The sequence below is a fragment of the Bos taurus genome, chromosome 19 (assembly GCF_002263795.3).
Source record: "Bos taurus isolate L1 Dominette 01449 registration number 42190680 breed Hereford chromosome 19, ARS-UCD2.0, whole genome shotgun sequence".
In the NCBI taxonomy this organism is placed as follows: domain Eukaryota; kingdom Metazoa; phylum Chordata; class Mammalia; order Artiodactyla; family Bovidae; genus Bos; species Bos taurus.
In genome coordinates this window covers 19,785,780-19,805,394 of record NC_037346.1, presented here as the reverse complement: position 1 = coordinate 19,805,394, position 19,615 = coordinate 19,785,780, and positions in this window count along the sequence as shown.

The window sequence follows — 19,615 nt, the reverse complement described above, 5'->3', positions numbered from 1 at the left end:
AGATGTGTGGCGTCTCCCAGGCTGTGGGCTTTGCTCCGTTGTGAGGGCTACACAGAAAAAGGCCGTTGGGGTGAAAGTTAGGAAAGACAGCATTGATGTTGAGAAGTTGAACAAGAGAGTGATTGAAGAGATGGAGCACGCAGTTTGAACAGGATAGGGAGTAGGTGATGTAAGGCCAGAAGGGACTGGTAGACTGGGAGAAACTGGAGAAGTGCACAGATTTGAGGCCTTGCAGAGGCATGACTGCTGATGCGGTGGGAGAAACTGGACGAATGGGCCCGGAAGGATGGGCGAGTAGAACAAGTGGATACAATGTCTGGGTTCTGGGTATCAGGAGGAGGTTCTGCCCCTGGGAATCTGGCTGAAATGGAGTGGAGGAGAAGGTATTTGGAGATCACGGAACAGAGATCCCAGAGTGTGGGGTGGATCGACCACAGAGGCCACTGTGAGCCCATGGCCATAGGCTCAGCGTGTAAGGGGAGTGGCCAGGAGGGAGGTGAGCATGGGCCGAGGTCTGGCTTGAACCTCGGAGAGTGGAGAGGAAATGGTGTGGATGTGGCCTTGGGGAGTAGGGAAACTGGTGACCCCACCTCCTGACCTTGAACTCTGTGGAGTGTGAGAAAGTGAACAACCTGTGCTGGGGCGGGCTGTGGGAGAGCCCAGACCTCAGGGGCGGGGGAGTGTCAGTTACTGCGGGAGGCGATGGCTGAGGGTGTGGAGGGCTTTGTGAACCTCATAGTAGAGGGGTTTGGGCTCTGGTGAGGAGTGGGTGTTTACTGGGGAGGAGAAACAGAGCTGGGTGGAGGAGAGGGCCCAGCAGGAGAGGAGTGGAAATTTCCTCCTTGGTGGTAAACAAGGGATAAACATTAGCAGAACACAAGGTTCTGTCGTTCCTGGGGCCTCTAGGGGGCAGGCAGGAGCCCTCTTGCACAGCTGCACTCAGGAGGGGCCCTGGCAACAGACCCCCTACCCCCCCACCGGCGGGAATGGCTAACACCTGTTAAGCTGTACTCCAAGCAGACGAACTACCCGCTGGGGAAAGGGGGGGGGGGTGCCGGGGGGGCGGCTGCTGTTTGCCCAGGGGATGTGGTAAGTGTACAGCTGTTAAAGTCACTGTTCCTCTGAAAACATCTCAGCCAAGCTTCTTATCTGTAGATAAAGATTTTCAAGGCCAGGCACTTTTGAAAGGCCCTGCATCCAGCAAAATCTCTGTCCAGCTGCTGTCTTCAGCTTGAAATTCCTGTAGTAGGGGAGCCAAAGCTTGAGACGGTCAGAGAAGTCATAGAAGGTAAATGGCCCTGGGGAGGAGGACACAGCTAATCAACAGATTCTTACCCAAAGCAAATGTTGAGTAAAAGAATGACTTTAAAAAAAAAAAAGAAAGAAAGAAAGTTCTGAGCAGCTTCCCTGTTGTGAGTGAGAAGAGGTGATGTTTAGCGCCTTTTGGAAATTATTCATATTGTGATAAGACAAACACCACTAGCTGGACAATGGACCCCCACAGTGGTGGGAAGAGAATTCTAGTCTTATAACTCCAGCCGGAAGGCACTTAGAGAAGGTCCGAGCTAGACCCACCACCTGCCTCCTGAGCAGCAACTATGCAAGGCCCTTTCCTCTTGTCGACTGAAATGTGCAATGTGAGAGCTGTGAGTGAAGTTTTATTGGAAAATGCAAAATGAGGACTGCAGCCTGGGAGACAGCACCTCAGATAGCTCCTGAGAAACTGCTCCAAAGAGGCAGTGGGGGACAGGTCAGTCTGTATATGATTTTGGTGAAGAAGGAATACATGCAATGAAACACATTTTTCCAGGAACTTCTAGTTTTGTGAAGCTTTTGCTAGTCATGAGGAACAGTCCTCACCACGAATGATTTTAGTGCTTTTCTAGATATGAGGAGGAGATAGCTCATAGGATTGGGCTCATAAAGTTGACTCCTGAAAATATCTGAAGACCTGTCCTGCCAGTTTCTCTTCCCCAGCACAGAGTGCCTCCTTTCTGTTCTCCACTCTGGACTCCTTTTCATGGGTGTTGAAATCAGCTATAGCAGCACGTGATTTAATCCTTAGAAGCAAATGGCAAGTGCCCATGGCAAGTGCCAATTTGTAGTTGACACTCCCCTCTCTGTTTTTGTTTCACTCTTCTCTCTCAAAATGCTCCCACCCTCTTCACCCCGACCCAGCCTCCATCCCTAGTTTTAAGGCCCAATGGCCCCCTGTCCTGACTGCCTCTGTGTGCAGATCACTGCTGTCTCTGAGCTTCTGCAGCACTGCCTCTGACACGTTTACCCTTTTCACTGATTGTTTTCACCGATCTGAGTACCTGTCTGCACCTTTCCTGCTAGAGTCTGGGTTCCTGGACCACAAAGACTGTGCCACCCGCATCTTTATTTTACTAAAACAAAGCCGGGGTCATTGTTGAGTGAACTACACGTGACAATGAGGCTCCTCTATCCACGGAGACAGCGACGGTCACCCAGTGTAACTGAGGGGATGGATCACTGGGTGTAAGAACAGCCCACGGATGGCAAGATGTAGATACAACAAATGTCAAGAGGTTCTGCTGCTAATGGAAAGCGATTAGACCTGGCTCTAGAGTCAGCAGGGGGCTCCACACCTCAAAGCTAAAACATTATGTCTTCATTAGTAAGAGCTAAGATTCTGTCAGTGCTGGAAGCAGAGCAAGGACGCTGGGTTATGGGGTTGGGGAGTGAGATTCAGAAGGATCTCTCTGCAGATCCGTGGGTTTTACCTGGGCAGAGGGCAGCTGGCCCCCTGATTTGAGTGATTACCTCCTTTTTGTGTCAGAGAAACAACTCATGCAGAGCAGGTGGGGGTTAATTCTGAAAGACTTGTTTAAAATTTGGGTCTTTTGTTGTTTGTAACTCTTTTTGCATTCATGTTGATTTTTAAAAAATACTGCATTAAAATATTATCTGTTCCGATGACTGACTTTGGGTGCCCATCCAAATTGTGTGCCCGAGGTGTCTCACTCACCTCACCCGGTCCCAGCCCTGGCTCTCAGGTAGGACTGGGGGAGAGAGTGTCAGGTTACTGGGGCTGGCAAGCCAAGTGTAGTAAGTCTTTTTATTTGGTATCAAGGCAGCAGGAAGACTGGTAGGTGGGATTACAATAGTGTTCCAGGAGGATGCCTTTGGCCCCCGTGTGTGCAAGGTGGACTGATGTGGGGGTCGGGAGCTGGGGAGGCTGGAAGCAAGATATTAATGTTTGTCACTATTATCATGTATTTCTAGAACTTTAGTAGTTAACAAAGGAAAGGGTTGGAAGTATGTCAGGCTTTTGTCAAGAGAGATGTGTCTCAAGTACATTTGGTGGTGGAAGTAGTGGAGTCCATTTAATGAAAGTTAATATTTCTCACTTATGGAGTGCCTACTGTATACATTAGAGCAATGGTTGGCAAATGTTTGCTATAAACAGAGCAGACCGTATTTTAGTGTCTGTGGGCTCATCTCTGTCTCAGGTACTCAACTCCGCCATTTGTTGTATGGGAACAGCGATAGGCCACATGTACATGAGCGAGCCTGGGTGTGTTCCAGTAAACCTTTATTTACGAAACCAGGCATTGGGCCTGATTTGCCTTGTGGCTGTTGTATTGACTCCTGCTCTAAGGCATTGCCGCCTTTGTGGTCAAGGCCAGGTAGCTGTGGGTTCTAGTGAGTGAGGAAAGGAAGCATCAGGGGGTGTATGGGTCACCCTGAGGCCTAATGTACACACACCCTAAGGCCTGGAAGTGTACACAGCTCTTCCCATCACATTCCATCAGAGAGGATTTAGACAGGTGCCCACATCTTCCCACCAGGGGCCTGGGGATATACTCTGGCCTTGTGCCAGGGAAGGAGGAAGAGGAGAGTTCAGGGTCCATGAGCAGTCTTTACTGTTAGGGGAAGCACACTGACTGAAACCGCCCACCCTGGCCAGGCCCTTTAGTAACCATTTGCATGAGTTGTTTTGTGACAGGAGATCCTGGTAAGGAATACAGAACTAATAAGCCACCCCCAACCAGAAGAGTTTGGGAAAGGTCAAAAGGAGACACCGCGTGTCCATCCACTTCCCAGAATCCCTCTGGTTAGCATCCATCTTGGCTGAGCGATGCATGCGCCATCAGGAAAACTCTGAATTAGAATGATTGGCCAAAGACCACCTGGAAACTAATCCCATCACCATAAAACCCGAGACTGGGAGCCACGCGGCAGAGCAGTTCTCCTGGGTTCCCTTACCCTACTGCTCTCCACCCGGGTGCCCTTTCCCAATAAAGTCTCTTGCTTTGTCAGCACATGTGTCTCCTCGGACAATTCATTTCCGAGTGTTAGACAAGAGCCCAGTTTCGGGCCCTGGAAGGGGTCCCCCTTCCTGCAACCAGTGGCGACTCTGGTGGGACTCTTCCCTGCAACTGACATCCTGACCACTTGGGGTACTCAGGGGCCAGCTTGGCTGCTAATGGACCAGACCCAGTGGCTGCAACTGGGACCCTTTTGTCCCTGATCTCTTCCTGATGTGGACAACTGGCCAGAGTGCCCCAACCGGTAAGGAACAAGAGATTTATTGACCTCTCTCCCCTTCTCTCTCTCTTTCCTCTCCTTAATCCTTCCTATCCTCCCCTTTTTTCCTAGTCCCCTGGTCCTGGACACAGGAATCTGGTCGAAGGGCCTCAGCCTGAGCTGAGGATTGGAGACTGATCACTTCCTCTTGGCAGAGAACTCGAATTCTGGTTCTGTTCTGGTCTGATTTCTGATAGGGCCAAGTTCCAGGCCTCCCTTCTCTGGAGGCCCAGGGTAAAGTCTCATAATACCTGGGTATCTGCAGGTGGCAGGAGACGTCTGTAAGGCCACCCCTTTTGCTCCCCTCTCCCGCTTCCTCCCCCTTCTTTCAACCTGGCTTCCTTTCCTCCCTTTGAAATTTTTGAAGACCTGAGATATTTTCCTTTGTCTGAAGTTCTGTGTCTCTATAGGAGGTTTTCTGAGAGACTGTATTCTTGTATTTAAGGGAGTGTCTGATGAGGGCTGCCAGGTTTATATGTGTGTGTTTTAACTCTGTTCTGTGTTGTGATTTTTGATGGCCATTTTGCTTTGGCCACCATTTGGTTTAGACCTGCCACCATTTTGTTAGAACTTGATTTTCTTTCCCTGTGCCTTGAGACCAGGGCTCTCAGGAACACTTATCTAGACCATCTCTAACCCCTGACACTGAGGAAAAATGGGAAAAAGCCTTTAAAAGTTTTATTTATTCCAACTTTTTTATAAACTAGTAAAATTTATATTATAATATCTAATTCATGACTAAACTTAGAAAATGAAGCTAGATCTTGCATTGTATCTGTCTAAATGTGTGTCTTTATCTCTGGATAATATTTATGAGATTAATTTGTAAATGAGCTCTATTTAATTGGCTTAAAAAAAGGTAAGTGCTTACAAATCAAATAATTCTAAATTAAACAATAAATTCCAGGTTCATGTGAACCGTTAAATATTCAGTATTAAATACCTGATATTAATGTTTGTTTGTTGACCTATCTAATATAGACATGTCTTAGAGTAATTAGCATTAAGTAAAATATTTTCATTGTACCTAGGTTTAATATAAGTTAAATATTATCATATCTGTTACAAATTTGTCAACAAGAAAATTACCTCGACTGAAAAAACTTCTAAAAAAATGTAAATGAGATATGAGCTTTTATATAAATTCTATTAAAAATAATTATTCTTTAAAAATATGTCTAAAATAGTCTCTCCAGATTGGTGTAACTTGAATTTCTAAGGGTTGTGCTAAGTATGCTAAGTGTTAGAAGTCAATTGAATAGTTAGGCCACTTCCAAATAAAATAAGATTTTGAAACATTTACTACTAAACACTAATTTCCTTTTACAGAGAAACAAAGAGATTTGGGACTGTAAGTAAATAATGTTTGGTGCCATCCTAAAATGTTCTAAGAAAGCAAGGGTTTTAGAGGTGCCATCCTAAAATGTTCTAAGAAAGTAAGGGTTTTAGAAGTTATCACTGGTATTTATGCTCACCAATCTATAAAATGCTAATATAAAAGTTAGTTCTTGATTGCTAAAGGAAAGTAAAAAGTGTGTTTTCAGTTTAAAAAAAAAAGATATGAAAAATACTAAAAAGAGTTATGCATGATCAGGATTTTCTAAAATTGGATTACAATTAGTTAGATAAATGGATTTTGTTAAGAATGACACAGCCATAAGAAAACTAGTTAGAGCCAACTAGGTCCAAGATGGCAGAGTGACTTTCACTACACCTTGAGCCTTGGTATTTATACCCATTGTGGCGTATCAACAAGCTAAATGATACACCCATCAACTAAATCTGACCAAATGTTCTAAACCCTTTTAATTGATCTTTTCCATAAAACTTCCTAAATCAAATCCTTTTAAAGTCCTTTTGACCTCTAGCCAACTTTGGGGTGCTTCAGAGGCCCCCTGAAACATCCCAAAGAGAGATATTAAACTGTGTTTATTTGGTTAAATTACATGAAAAAGATTATCAAATGAGTAATAAATCCACTCATGTTATAATGTATGGTAAAATTACTAATACAGATATCCTAGAAATTATATGGAGTTCTTAACTTTCTGATATGTCCTGGTATTCTAATGGAAAACCTGACGACTTACAAAAGTTAACAAAAGGACTGAATAAACCAGAGAATATGCTTATAACTTTTATGGTTTCTGTCTGAAAAATTATGGGTTTAAATCTTATGTTTTCCGGGAGTAGAGAAAACCTTCCTCTCAAACTAATTATGACAATACTTTGGTAAAATTATACATTATAAACAAAACAATTATATTTTCTCTCTGACACCTCCAAAAACTGGAAACTCTTAGGTTTCCAGTAAGTTTATCAAATGAATTAGGAAGGTTATCTAACAGGTACAAAAATCTCAAGAAATTTTGAGACCTTAAAAAAGAAAAAAATCACTTAGATTAGTTAGGCAAAATCTGTGATAAGCCTTTGGTGTGAGTTTCCCAGCCCTGTTTTATTTTAAAAATTTAGTCTGAGATTCTATAAATGTTTCAGCAAAATAAAAAATCTTTGATCAATTATGGTTATATAAATCATCAGACCAAAATTAGTGAAAACAGACCTATTTTGCAAACAAACTAGGCTTAATTTGGTTATATTTGATAAAAATGAGGGTAATTTTAGGGAGAAAAAGATGTTTCAATAAATGTTAAATCCCAGTTTGTTAATGGAGGTCTGCATATAGTAAAACTCGTTTCTTAGATAGTTCTTTGCTGTTATGTGATATTAATGTAAAATTTAATTAAATTCTTAAAGAATACCCTAAGTTTGTTTCTGAAGCTTATCTCAGTAATCTATCTTTGGATGAGGATCAGATACCTCATGACCTGCAACTAGGACTAAAAAAAGACAGGGTTTAAGGGACTGTCTCCAACCTGGATGGAAGGACTTTTTTATCAGGTACTCTTAACTAGCTCATGCACAATGAAACTAAAGAAAAATTAACTCTTAGACTAATTCCCACTTCCAAAGGCCCCTACACTGGATTGGTCTATAGAGAAGATAGCTGACCTGATCTCCCCTTAAAATGATGCTCAAACAGAGGAGAAACTACACTACACCAGGATGAGAACACAATGACATCAGAGGTAGACAGCTTGCCCAAGATGCTGGACCTGATTTGTATGATCATTTATAATGTTTCCTTGACTTCTTAGACTTTTGCATATAAATCAAATGCTTTTCTATCATAGGCCTGATCCTATGCTAGTTTTAAAAATCAATCCAATTGTTGGGTTTGTGTCCAATTACCTGTGTCTAGTTCTGGGTTACCTTTGTAAATTTCTCTACTACAAGACTCTAACTGGTTAGCCCTGAAAAAATTTACTTAAAAAAAAAAAGATAGTCATATTCAGGTCACTATGATATTACTAGATGGGATCCCTTCATCGGGCCAATTAATAATGCCTTCTCTGACTCTGGCCATAAATTTGAGCTTTCTTCTATTACTCAAGCTCAATCAGAGCAACAAGAAAAGTTTCAATAACAACAACAAAAAATCTCCCACAATTATGAGATAGATTTATATAGATAACACCAGGCTAAGCTAATTTAGGTTTAAAGTCTCCTTTGTGTTGAAAACAATTAAATCATACTAAAGATAGTCTAGTAACAGTGAAAAACTGGACTATGTGCCTTATAGACGGTGCCAATATATAATTTCCCTAAAAGATAAAGATTCTACGGAGCAGACTAAGTCAGATGACCTGAGATATACTGGGCCACATCTAATGAAAGCCCCTAAGTCTTACTTGTGACTTTACTAATACTGCTGGCTATGTTATTTGTATTTCACCTGTTTTACAAAATTGCTGTTTCTTACGCTGCCAAATGTGTGACTGAGGCCTCTGATAAAATAATATATAGCTACATATGAGATCGATGATGGTAACAGTGTAACTCTAGATATGGGAAAAAGCAACAAGAGGAAATATTTTCCTGGACCAAGAGGCTAGTAAGACAGGTTGTCCAGAAAATTTTGGATACTGTTTTATGGCCTAGTCCAGTAACAACACATTGAGTGGCTTATCAACAGAATCTTTGCCAAACCTGAAAATGGACATTCTCAGCACCATGAGATAAAATGGTCATGAAATGTCCCCCTCAAAATCATGGTCAAGTTTATGAACAAAAAGGGGCTCTGCCAGCTGAAAACTGACACTTGCCGTCTAACGTCTACAAAGATTAAATCATGGCCACTGCAACTGCTGACTTTCAATGCCCCTAAAAAGAGTTCAGGGTAAAAATCAAGAATGAGGCACTCTGCTCTGGAAAAAACTGGCAGAACAGGCCTTCAGATAGATCCTTTCAAGAAAATGTTTTATGAGTTCCAATTCTTACATCTTCTCATACCTAGAGAAACACTGACGTCATTAATGGTGACATCTACTTTGGCTATTAAAAATTTTTTTACAGTTAAAAAGTCAAAATAGAGTGGCTGTGGTTCAGACATCTTGGAAAATAACTAGGTGACACTGTGGTGTAATTTCAGATTAGACATTGTATTGCTAAAACTTGAGTTTTCTGAGTTGTGTCAGGCTTAAATGCCACCATTCTCAAAACGATGTCTGCTGAAAGCTAGTAACTGCAACCTTACTTTTTATAAAACTAGGCAAATGGCTACCTGGCTACCTGGCTGCAAGTCTCCCCGAAGTGCCAGGTCCAGACTGGGTTTCAGGCCTATTCTTCTTTAAAAAATGAGATTTATTTTGTCTATTAAAATTCCAGTTATCCCTCCTCCAGCTACTTCTAATTGGGTCTGTTACAACAAAATGGCAGACTAAGGGATTGAGATTTTAATCATAAAAGGCTCAGATCTAGGACTTGGAACTCAGGAATACTTCCAATTTAGTGTCTCTTCTCCAAGCTCAGACAGTCGTATGCCCCATTTTGACAGGAAGTTATCACAGTCACAGTTCCCCAGTTCCCTAAATAAAACTGAGCAGGACTCGATGGAGCTTGGGAGTACAGACCTGTTCTGTGTTCTCCATTTCTTGTCTGTAGGATATGGGCTTCATTCAGCCTCCTTGACCTTCCCTGAGCTCCAAAGGGTGGATTCAAACAATTGCTAATCAGGAAAGGGAGGGGATACAGAAACAGAAAAAACAATCAAAGGTTGGTACAGCCTCCAGACAGGGTCCTGGTTCCTACTCAAAAAATATACGTAACAATGTCTTTGAGTTCTTCTATAGAACTGGAGCCCCCATCCAGGTAAAAGATGGTAACTTCAGACTGAACACAAGATTCCTGGAGCACAGCTCTGTTGCCTCACCACCAACCAATCAAAAAGGGTCACAAACCCTGCAACCCTCACCCCAAATGTTGCCTTCTGTTTCCGGGGACCAGAGATGACCATCCTGTTATGTCTCCCGTTTGGCCCCTGTCTATTTCATCTCTGAGGGGGGCCAACAGTTTCAAACTAACTTGCTGTTATTACAAGGGTGAATGCTGGTTTCAGGCAAAAAAATACCTTGACTTAGATCAGGTAAAAAGAGACTTCTGCTCTACTAGACAGGCCTATGCCCATGCACAACAAAAAGAAGTTACAAAAGAAAGAGACCTCCGCCCCAATTCCCAAGAAGTATCTTGAGTATAAAGTCTCTCAAGAGAGAGTTGTTAGGGGAAGCACACTGAAACCGCCCACCCTGGTCAGGCCCTTTAGTAACCATTCACATGAGTTGTCTTATGACAGGAGATCCTGGTAAGGAATACGGAACTAATAAGCCACCACCAATCGAAGAGTTTGGGAAAGGTCGAAAGGAGACACCGCGTGTCTGTCCACTTCCCAGAATCCCTCTCGCTAGCATCCATCTTGGCTGAGCGTTGCATGCGCCACCAGGAAAGACTCTGAGTTAGAATGATTGGCCAAAGATAACCCAGAAACTAATCCCATCACCGTAAAACCCGAGACTGCGAGCCACGCGGCAGAGCAGTTCTCCTGGGTTCCCTTTCCCAATAAAGTCTCTTGCTTTGTCAGCACATGTGTCTCCTTGGACAATTCATTTTCAAATGTTAGACAACAGCCCAGTTTCAGGCCCTGGAAAGGGTCCCCCTTCCTGCAACATTACCACAGCTCCGTTAGGGGCATTTTCAGAATCTTTTTGGAAGATATGTCCACATTCTCAGAAATTCTGATGAATCCTTCACTATATGTCCGAATCTATAATGTAGAAGTGGAGAAGGAAATGGCAACCCATTGTAGTATTCTTGCCTGGGAAATCCCATGAACAGAGGAGACTGGCGGGCTACAGTCCATGTCACAAAGAGTTGGACATGACTCAAAAGATTAAGCAAGCATAGTGTAGAAGGAAGGATAGAATTAGGGAATCACTATTATCCAACCACTAATGTAATAAATAATTGGCAGAGATCATCAATAGATGGCACTGGATGAAATTTACTGAGGAACAAGATGTGGTCTCAGCATCTCTCTGCATCAGAGATCAGATCAGTCGCTCAGTCGTGTCCGACTCTTTGCGACCCCATGAATCACAGCACGCCAGGCCTCCGTGTCCCTCACCAACTCCCGGAGTTCACTCAGACTCACGTCCATTGAGTCAGTGATACCATCCAGCCATCTCATCCTCTGTCATCCCCTTCTCCTGCTGCCCCCAACCCCTCCCAGCATCAGAGTCTTTTCCAATGAGTCAACTCTTCGCATGAGGTGGCCAAAGTACTGGAGTTTCAGCTTTAGCATCATTCTTTCCAAAGAAATCCCAGGGCTGATCTCTCTCCATAGATCACTTAGTTACAAAGAGAAACGGTATCTTCACCACAGAGCAGTCTGGCGACTACAACTTTGATCATGATCAAATTTAGTATCATCAAAAGTGTGACAAACATTTTTGTCTCCAGGTTTGATGGAATACATCATCTCTGTAATAAATCTTTCCAGAAATGTTTAACCTAAATTTAATCATGAGGATCTGGTGCTGTCACTTCTTGGGAAATAGATGGGAAAACAGTGGAAACAGTGTCAGACTTTATTTTCTTGGGCTCCAAAATTACTGCAGATGGTGATTGCAGCCATGAAATTAAAAGATGCTTACTCCTTGGAAGGAAGTTTATGACCAACCTAGATAGCATATTCAAAAGCAGAGACATTACTTTGCCAACTAAGGTCCGTCTAGTCAAGGCTATGGTTTTTCCTGTGGTTATGTATGGATGTGAGAGTTGGACTGTGAAGAAGGCTGAGCGCTGAAGAATTGATGCTTTTGAACTGTGGTGTTGGAGAAGACTCTTGAGAGTCCCTTGGACTGCAAGGAGATCCAACCAGTCCATTCTAAAGGAGATCAATCCTGGGTGTTCTTTGGAAGGACTGATGCTAAAGCTGAAACTCCAATACTTTGGCCACTTCATGCGAAGAGTTGACTCATTGGAAAAGACCCTGATACTGGGAGGGATTGGGGGCAGGAGGAGAAGGGGACGACAGAGGATGAGATGGCTGGATGGCATCACTGACTCGATGGACATGAATTTGAGTGAACTCCGGGAGTTGGTGATGGACAGGGAGGCCTGGCGTGCTGCGATTCATGGGGTCACAAAAAGTTGGACACGACTGAGAGACTGAACTGAACTGAACTGAATCATGAGGAAACAGTCAAAAAAATACAAATCTTTGTAGGGAAAATTCTACATGGTAATTGGCCTTGCACATCCATAAATGCCAAATGCCATGAAAGAGAAGGCAGAAAGACACCTCTATATTAAAGGATGCTAAAAAGACATGAGAAGCAAGTGCCAAGACATCATGGCTAGATTCTGAACTGGAAAAAGAAAAGCTAAAAGTGAAAATTTAAAATTTTGGGGACAGCGGGAGAAATTTGAGTATGTCTTGTACATTAGGTAATATACTAATTGTTAAATTTCTTAAGTATGATAATTGTAATTATGTTATTAGGAGATATATTCGGAGAAGGCAATGGCACCCCACTCCAGTACTTTTGCCTGGAAAATTCCATGGGTGGAGGAGCCTGGTAGGCTGCAGTCCATGGGGTCTCGAAGAGTCGGACACAACTGAGCGACTTCACTTTCACTTTTCACTTTCATGCATTGGAGAAGGAAATGGCAACTCACTCCAGTGTTCTTGCCTGGAGAATCCCAGGGATAGGACTGAAGCGACTTAGCAGCAGGAGATACATTAGGAATGAAATGTTACGTTTTAGCAAAAAGTATATAAGCAGTCAAGCAAATGTGGCAAGGGTTTAAAACTGATGAGCCTAGATGAAGCATGTATGGATATACCCTTTCTACTTTTTGATTTACGCATATTTCCTTGCTTCCCTTATTTATTTGGTTGCACCAGGTCTTAGTTGTAGCACATGGGATCTAGTTCTCTGACCAGGGATGGAAAGCAGGCAACTTGCACTGGGAGCTTGGAATCTTGGCCACTGGACCACCTCTGCTTCCTCAGTTTTTCAGTAGATATGACATTTTTTCAGAAGTTTTTGCCACGACACAGGTAGCCAAGCCTAACTGCCCCCCCAAAAAAGTTTTCCTTATTAAATGGCATCATCAATTAAAAAAAAATAACTGAAAACTTTTCTTTATTGCCTCAGGAATAATGAAATTCATTATTTTCCCTCAAGAAAAACATGAAAACTATATAAAAATTTGATAACTGTGTTTTTCCAGAGGCCATTAAACTTTACTATAAGATCCTAAGTGGAATACGTTTTAAAAACTATTATGACTAATTAATGAGTTCATCCAGATTTTAGGATAATAATATACAAAAATCAGTTGTAATTTATATATTAGCAGTGAAAAATCTGAAAACAATTTCATCAAAATCACTGGAAATAAATTTAACAAAGGAAAGCCAGGATTTGTAGGGCTTCCTTGGTAGGCTACAGTCCGTGGGGTCGCAGAGTCCCACACGACTGCGACTTTCACTTTTCCGGAGCCCCTGATGGGCGAGAATTGGCCAACCTGGGCAGTCTGACTCAGCCAGTCAGCCCTTCCCGGGTGTCCTGGATCGAGGTCTGGAAACCCCCTCCAACCCCTCCTTCTAGTGGCTCAGGCGTAAAGAGTCTGCCTGCAATGAGGGTCAGTCCCTGGGTCGGGAAGATCCCCTGGAGAGGGAGGAAAATGGCAATCCACTCCCGTATTCTTGCCTGGGAAATCGCATGGACGGAGGAGCCTGGCGGGCTGCAGTCCATGGGGTCGCACAGAGTGGGACACGATTGAGCGAGCTAACACAGTAAGCTGCAGGCGATGCAGGTGCTCCTCAGGCCACGCCCCAGTCCTGCCCGCGGCTGCGGGTGGGCGGGGCCGGCCGGGGCTGGCGGGTGGGAGGAGGGGCCATGGCCGAGGGTGTGGCCCGGTCTGAACGGGCCTGCGCTGGACTTTCTGCAGGAGTTGGGGAATGACACCTGCTAACGAAGAGGAGCTGTCACCTGCTGCTGTCAGTTCTGTCCAGGCAGAAGTGAGGAAGCAAGAAAAAAGACAGTGGGAACCACGAAAGGAGGGATAGCGCAGACAGGTGAATGGAAACACCCAGACCAGGGCCATCCCCTGCGGCCTGCAGCTCTGCGTGCATGTTGCCACGGGTGTGTTTCCAAGCCCTTTCCTCCACCCTGGTCCGGGATGACCTTATCTCAGATCCGTCACTCATTCTGCAAAGACCCTTTTTTCAGGTAACGTCCCTGCACGCACTCTAGGGGACACATCTTTTGGGGCCACCATTCAACCCATTATGTTTGTATAAAATGGTCCTCTCATTTTAGGAGATGACTGAGGTCCTATGTAGACAGGCGATTTAGGTAATTAGATTTTTTTTTTTTTTAAATAAGCTAAATGGAAAACAGTGTGGAAGTTCCTTAAGAAACTGCAAATGAATTGTAGCCCACCAGTCTCCTCTGTCCATGGGATTCTCCAGGCAAGAATACTGGAGTGGGTAACTATTCCCTTCTCCAGGGGATCTTCCCAACCCAGGGGTCAAACCCCGGTCTCCTGCATTGCAGGTGGCTTCTTTAAAACTGAGCCACCAGCTCATAGTTGCAGAAAAATGGAGCTTGCTACGCCAGCCAGGTCCAAGGAACAGGTGTAGGTCCTCAGGGTCAGGATGGATATGGGACTGCAGCTCTGGCTTGTTTACTAATCATTTTAACTGGCCCACGAGTGGGAGACAATTTCAAGAAGACCCTCTCCTCCTGACAGGGATCTGAGTGTCAGGGAGAGGAGAGGTAGCAGTGGAGGCAGGGGCCTGGTACCCTGGGTGCTGTGGAAGCCTTTGGAAGACCCAATGGAGGGAGGTCGCACAGAGTGAAGCCCAGATCACAGACCTGTCCAGGAACTGCTGTTTGTTAGTTGAAATCCTGCTCTGAGGTGCTCATGGTCAGGTCTGATCAACAGGTGGGCTGGGATCCTCTGCCATGAGGGCTCTGTGCTCTGTTGAGGTGCCTGCCCAGATGGACCCTGTGCCCTGGAGGGGGCTGCCCATGAGAGCCCCATGGGCTGCTGGGTGCCTGCCCAGGATCTAGGAGTCAGGACGAGGAGGGGTCAAGGAGGGCCGGAGACAAGGCCTGATGCCTGGGTGCGGTGGAAGCTTCTAGAAGAGCCAGTGGAGGGAGGCCACCCAGGGTCACTGACATGTCCAGGGGCTGCTGTTTGTTCAGGTCCTTCTCTAAGGTGCTCAGGGTCAGCTCTGACCAACAGGTGTGGCAGGGGGTGCTCTGCAACCAGGGCTCTGCATGGGGTTCCTGTGTGCCCAGCCCTGCTGGGGTACCTGCCCAGGTGGGCCCGTGCCCTGGGAGGAGTATCCCCAGGGGAGCACCATGGGCTGCCCAGGTGAGTCTATGCTCTCGAATGTGCCTGCCCATGTGAGCTGCATGGGCTACTGGGTGCCTGCCCAGGTGAGCTCCAAAATCCTGGAGGTGCCTGCCTGAGAGAGCCCCACGCCCTGGGAGGGGTGTGTGAACTAATGTTCTCTCTTTGCAGCCGGCATGGAGCTGCCAGCAACTCCCCCATGGACACCACCGGGGTGAGATGAAACAAGGGGAGGTTGCAAGTCCCTGAACCCCGCCTGGGCCTGGGCGAGAGCGACGAGGTCAGTAGGTGCACGCTGGCTGTTGAGCTGCGTGAGGGAGGCCCCACGGCTACCTCTTGTTTTTTTCCACTGACACCGGGCAGCTCCCCGCCCAGGACAGAGGGGCCAGCCTGCCGTAGGTGGGTAAGAGCTCCTGATGACCCTGCAGGGGACATTGGAAGGAGGGACCAGGCAGGAGGGGAGTGGGCACCCAGGCAGAGCCACAGGGCTCAGGGCCCCATGGGGTCTCCTTAGGTGTGAGCTGGGAGTGGACTAGCAGTGGTGAGCGTGACCCAAAAAAGCCTCCCTGATGACATGAGGCTGAACCCCCTTCTGGATGACAAATCTCCCAGGTGACCCCCCCAAACAGGATTGTAAGACAAATCCTGTTAAAAGAAGGTCTTGTAACATGAGTCCCACTGAGGAGGAGGTTTTGCAAAGCTAATCCCCCTAAGAGGAGGCTCTGTGAGCTCATCCCCTCAGAGTGGGGACGTGGAAGCTGCAGGGAGTGGGCCCTGGTCGGGTGTTGGGGGTGCAGACCCTGTTCTGTGGCCCCATGTCTGTGCTTCTGAACAGGTTACTTGCGTTCTCGGAGCTGCGCCTTCCCGGTCTGTTCGAGGGGTGGTGGCAGTGTGGATTGACTAGTGAGTTGCTCAGAACAGGGTAGAGAGGGTCTTGTGGGGATCTGCAGGGTCAGGAAGAGGGAATCAGGGAATCGAAGCAGCTTTGCAGAGGAGCCCAGGGATGGGCTTGGTTTGGCGGGTCCTTCCTTTTTCCTGAATCGGAGATGGGGAAGCCCCAGTGGGCAGTGGCAGGTTCAGCCCACCTCAGAATCATCGGGACCCCAAGGCCCAGCAGCCCCTGAGGCCTGTGTCTGGACCCCCAGGGGGCAGGTAGGACAGGCTGGCTGCCTCCTTCCTCCCCAGGATGTGCGAGGTCCAGGCTGTTGTCAGGGAGGGTGGGGGTGGAGGGGGCATCCCACGTGGGAAGAGGACATGATGGGGCTGCTTGTGTACGTGGACGTCCACACCAGGAATGTGGGTCCGTGTGGGGATACTTGGGCGCCAGGAGATGCAGCTGCTGGGCCTGAGTGAGCAGGCTTGGGGGGGGGTCCCGTGGTGGGGGTGGGTCGAGCTTCGCTGATGCTGGACCTCAAACTTTGCTGGGCTTCCTTCTCCTGGTCACTGGGAAAGGGGCGCTGATGGGCGTTGGTGGAGTGACAACTTTTGTGCCCAGGGCCTGCCAGGGTTGGTTCCTCAGGCTCTTGGGGGGAAGCCCATGGAGTGCCGGTCCAGCTGTGCCCACCAGGGAGGCTGGAGGGAGTGGGCAGGAAGTGCTGGTGTGGCCAGCGCCTGTGCACAAGCTTCGAGCCAGTGTCCAGAGGGAGCTCTCATCCTGCACGTGGGGTTCCGCTTCTAGCGGGCTTGGATTATTTTGTAGACCCAAAGTTCCAACATCCTGTGTATCCACGGCCGGTGGAAAGGCATATTCGATTTGTGCCCGGTGCTGGCCTCTGGGCCCCCTCCTGCCCGGCCGCCAGTGTCACCTTGTCATGACCATTGGTCGGGTGTGGGGGAGGAGAGCAAGTGGTCCAGCCCCCCGAGGGATCAGCCGTCCACAGAGCCAGTGCTGTGGCTGTAGGTGTGCCCGCCGCTCATGCCACCTGCAGAGACTATCGTCCCTTATAGATGGACACATGGTCGGTCTGACACGTGGGGCCTGGGGCCGGGATGCGGAGGTGGCATGAGGTCAGGGAAAGCTCTCGGTGTGGGTGCAAATGCTGCCGGGAAAACCCGAGTTCTTTGCTGAGAACACTGAAGGGCACTCAGGCAGCAGGGCAAACAGCTTGTTCTGGGTGCTGTTGTCAGGGACTGAGGATATAGACAGGGGCCCAGGCTGCGAAACCCCAGGACCTTGCCCAGAATGGCAAAAAGAAGTGGTTCTTCTACCTACTGCTGGAGGGAAGGAGCGGACTTGCTACGAGGAAGGCTCACCAGGCTCAGCACATGCTTGTGTGCTCAAGGCTAAGACTGACCTCAGATGGTCTCAGCTTGAAGCAGGATTTTGGTTCCCGGGCAGAGATTGAAGTCTGGCCATGGCAGTGAGAGCGCAGAATCCTAGCTTCTAGACCACTAGGGGCCAGTGAGCCGTGTAGAAATGAATTTCCACATAGAGATGGAAAGTAGTGAAGCAAAGTGTTTATTAGGAGGCAAAAGAGCATGTGTGGATAGACCCATGGGCATTCGTGTGGTGGTCTGAGTCACTTTTACGGGGCACTTTTTGGGTTTCCTTTGGCCAGTCTTCTTGCTTTGCCTGGTTTGCCAACTGATGGACACGTTAGTGGCTTCTATATCTTGGCTGTTGTCAATAAAGCTGCCGTGAACTGTCTATCCTGCTTATGATTAGTTGTGCTTCCTAGATTCAATGATTCCTAACTATGATCAAATGTAAGCCAATTTCAGCTATTATTTAACATTGCCCCTCTTGTATCCTTTTATCTTTGGAACTCCAATTTTATATAGACCTTTTTCACTCTACCCCTCCAGTGTCAATGTCTTTTATTTTCTGTGCATTTTTGTTATTTCTGCTGTATACGAGACAGTGTATACCGGGTAAATTTTCACAAGTTTTTCTTTGATTGTGTTCTATCTGCTGTTTATTTTTACTTTCAATGACTTTATTTTTCATTTGTGTGAGTTGATTTCCTTTCAGATTTGCCTGGTGATATTTCAGTGATTTTAGTCCTTGATTGGCTTTTGGATACCTTCATTTAAAAAAAAAATTATTGATTTTTAATTGGAGGATAATTGCTTTACAATATTGTGTTGGTTTCTGCCGTACATCGATGTGAATCAGCCATAGGTATACATATGGCCCCTCCCTCTTGAACCTCCCCCTGACCTCCCACCCCATCCCACCCCTCTAGGTTGTCACAGAGCACCTGACTTGAGCCCCGTGTCAGGTAGCAAATTCCCACTGGCTGTCTATTTCACATACGGTGGTGTGTATGTTTCCACACTGTTCTCCCAGTCCGTCCTTCCCCGACTGTGTCCACAAGTCTCTCCTCTGTGCCTGCATCTCCATTGCTGTCCTGCCAATAGGTTCATCGGTACCATCTTTCTAGATTCTGCCTATATGATTAATATACGATATTTGTTTTTCTCTGACTTACGTCACTCTGTACAATAGGCTCTAGGTCCATCCACCTCATTAGGACTTTTTTATTTAATTTTGGCTGTACTGGGTCTTCATTGCTGGGTGAGCTTTTCTCTAGTTGTGGCGGGTGGAGGCTGCTCTCTAGTTTCAGCGCATGGGCTTCTAATTGTGGCTTCTCTTGCTGCAGAGCACAGGCTCTAGGGTGTGGGCTTCAGTAGCTGCGGCTCCCCAGCTCTAGAGCACAGGCCCAGAAGTCCAGAAGTCGTGGTGTACAGGCTTAGTTGCTCCGCGGCATGTAGGGTCTTCCCAGATCAGGGATCAAACCCGTGTTCCTGCATTGGCATGCGGATTCTTTACCACTGAGTCACCAGGGAAACCCTCTAAATACTCTTTAAGCATAATCCATTTGTATTCTGCATCCAGTACTTCCAGTATCTGAAGTACTTGGTTTGTAATTGTCTTTTATGTATGTGCTTAGTCATGCTGTGCTTAGTAGCTCAGTTGTGTCTGACTCTTTGCACACCCCATGGATGTGGCCCGCCAGGCTCCTCTGTCCAAGGGGATTCTCCAGGCAAGAATACTGGAGCGGGTTGCCTTGCCTTCCTTCAGGGAATCTTCCCAACCCAGGGATTGAACCCGCATTGGAGGTGGATTCTTCACCAGCTGAGCCACCAGGGAAGCTCTTACGTATAGTGGCTTATTTCCCCGTGCTTTGTAATTTGGGTTGTGAGTTCCTGTTTGGAGGTGCTCTACCAGAATCTCTGGAGCCTTAGTTAAGGATGCATTTCCCTCAAAAGAGCATCTGTGTTTGCTTTTGCCAGATACCCCAGGGCACTGCCAACTGAGGGTGTTTTAGGTTAATATCTTGATTTGAGT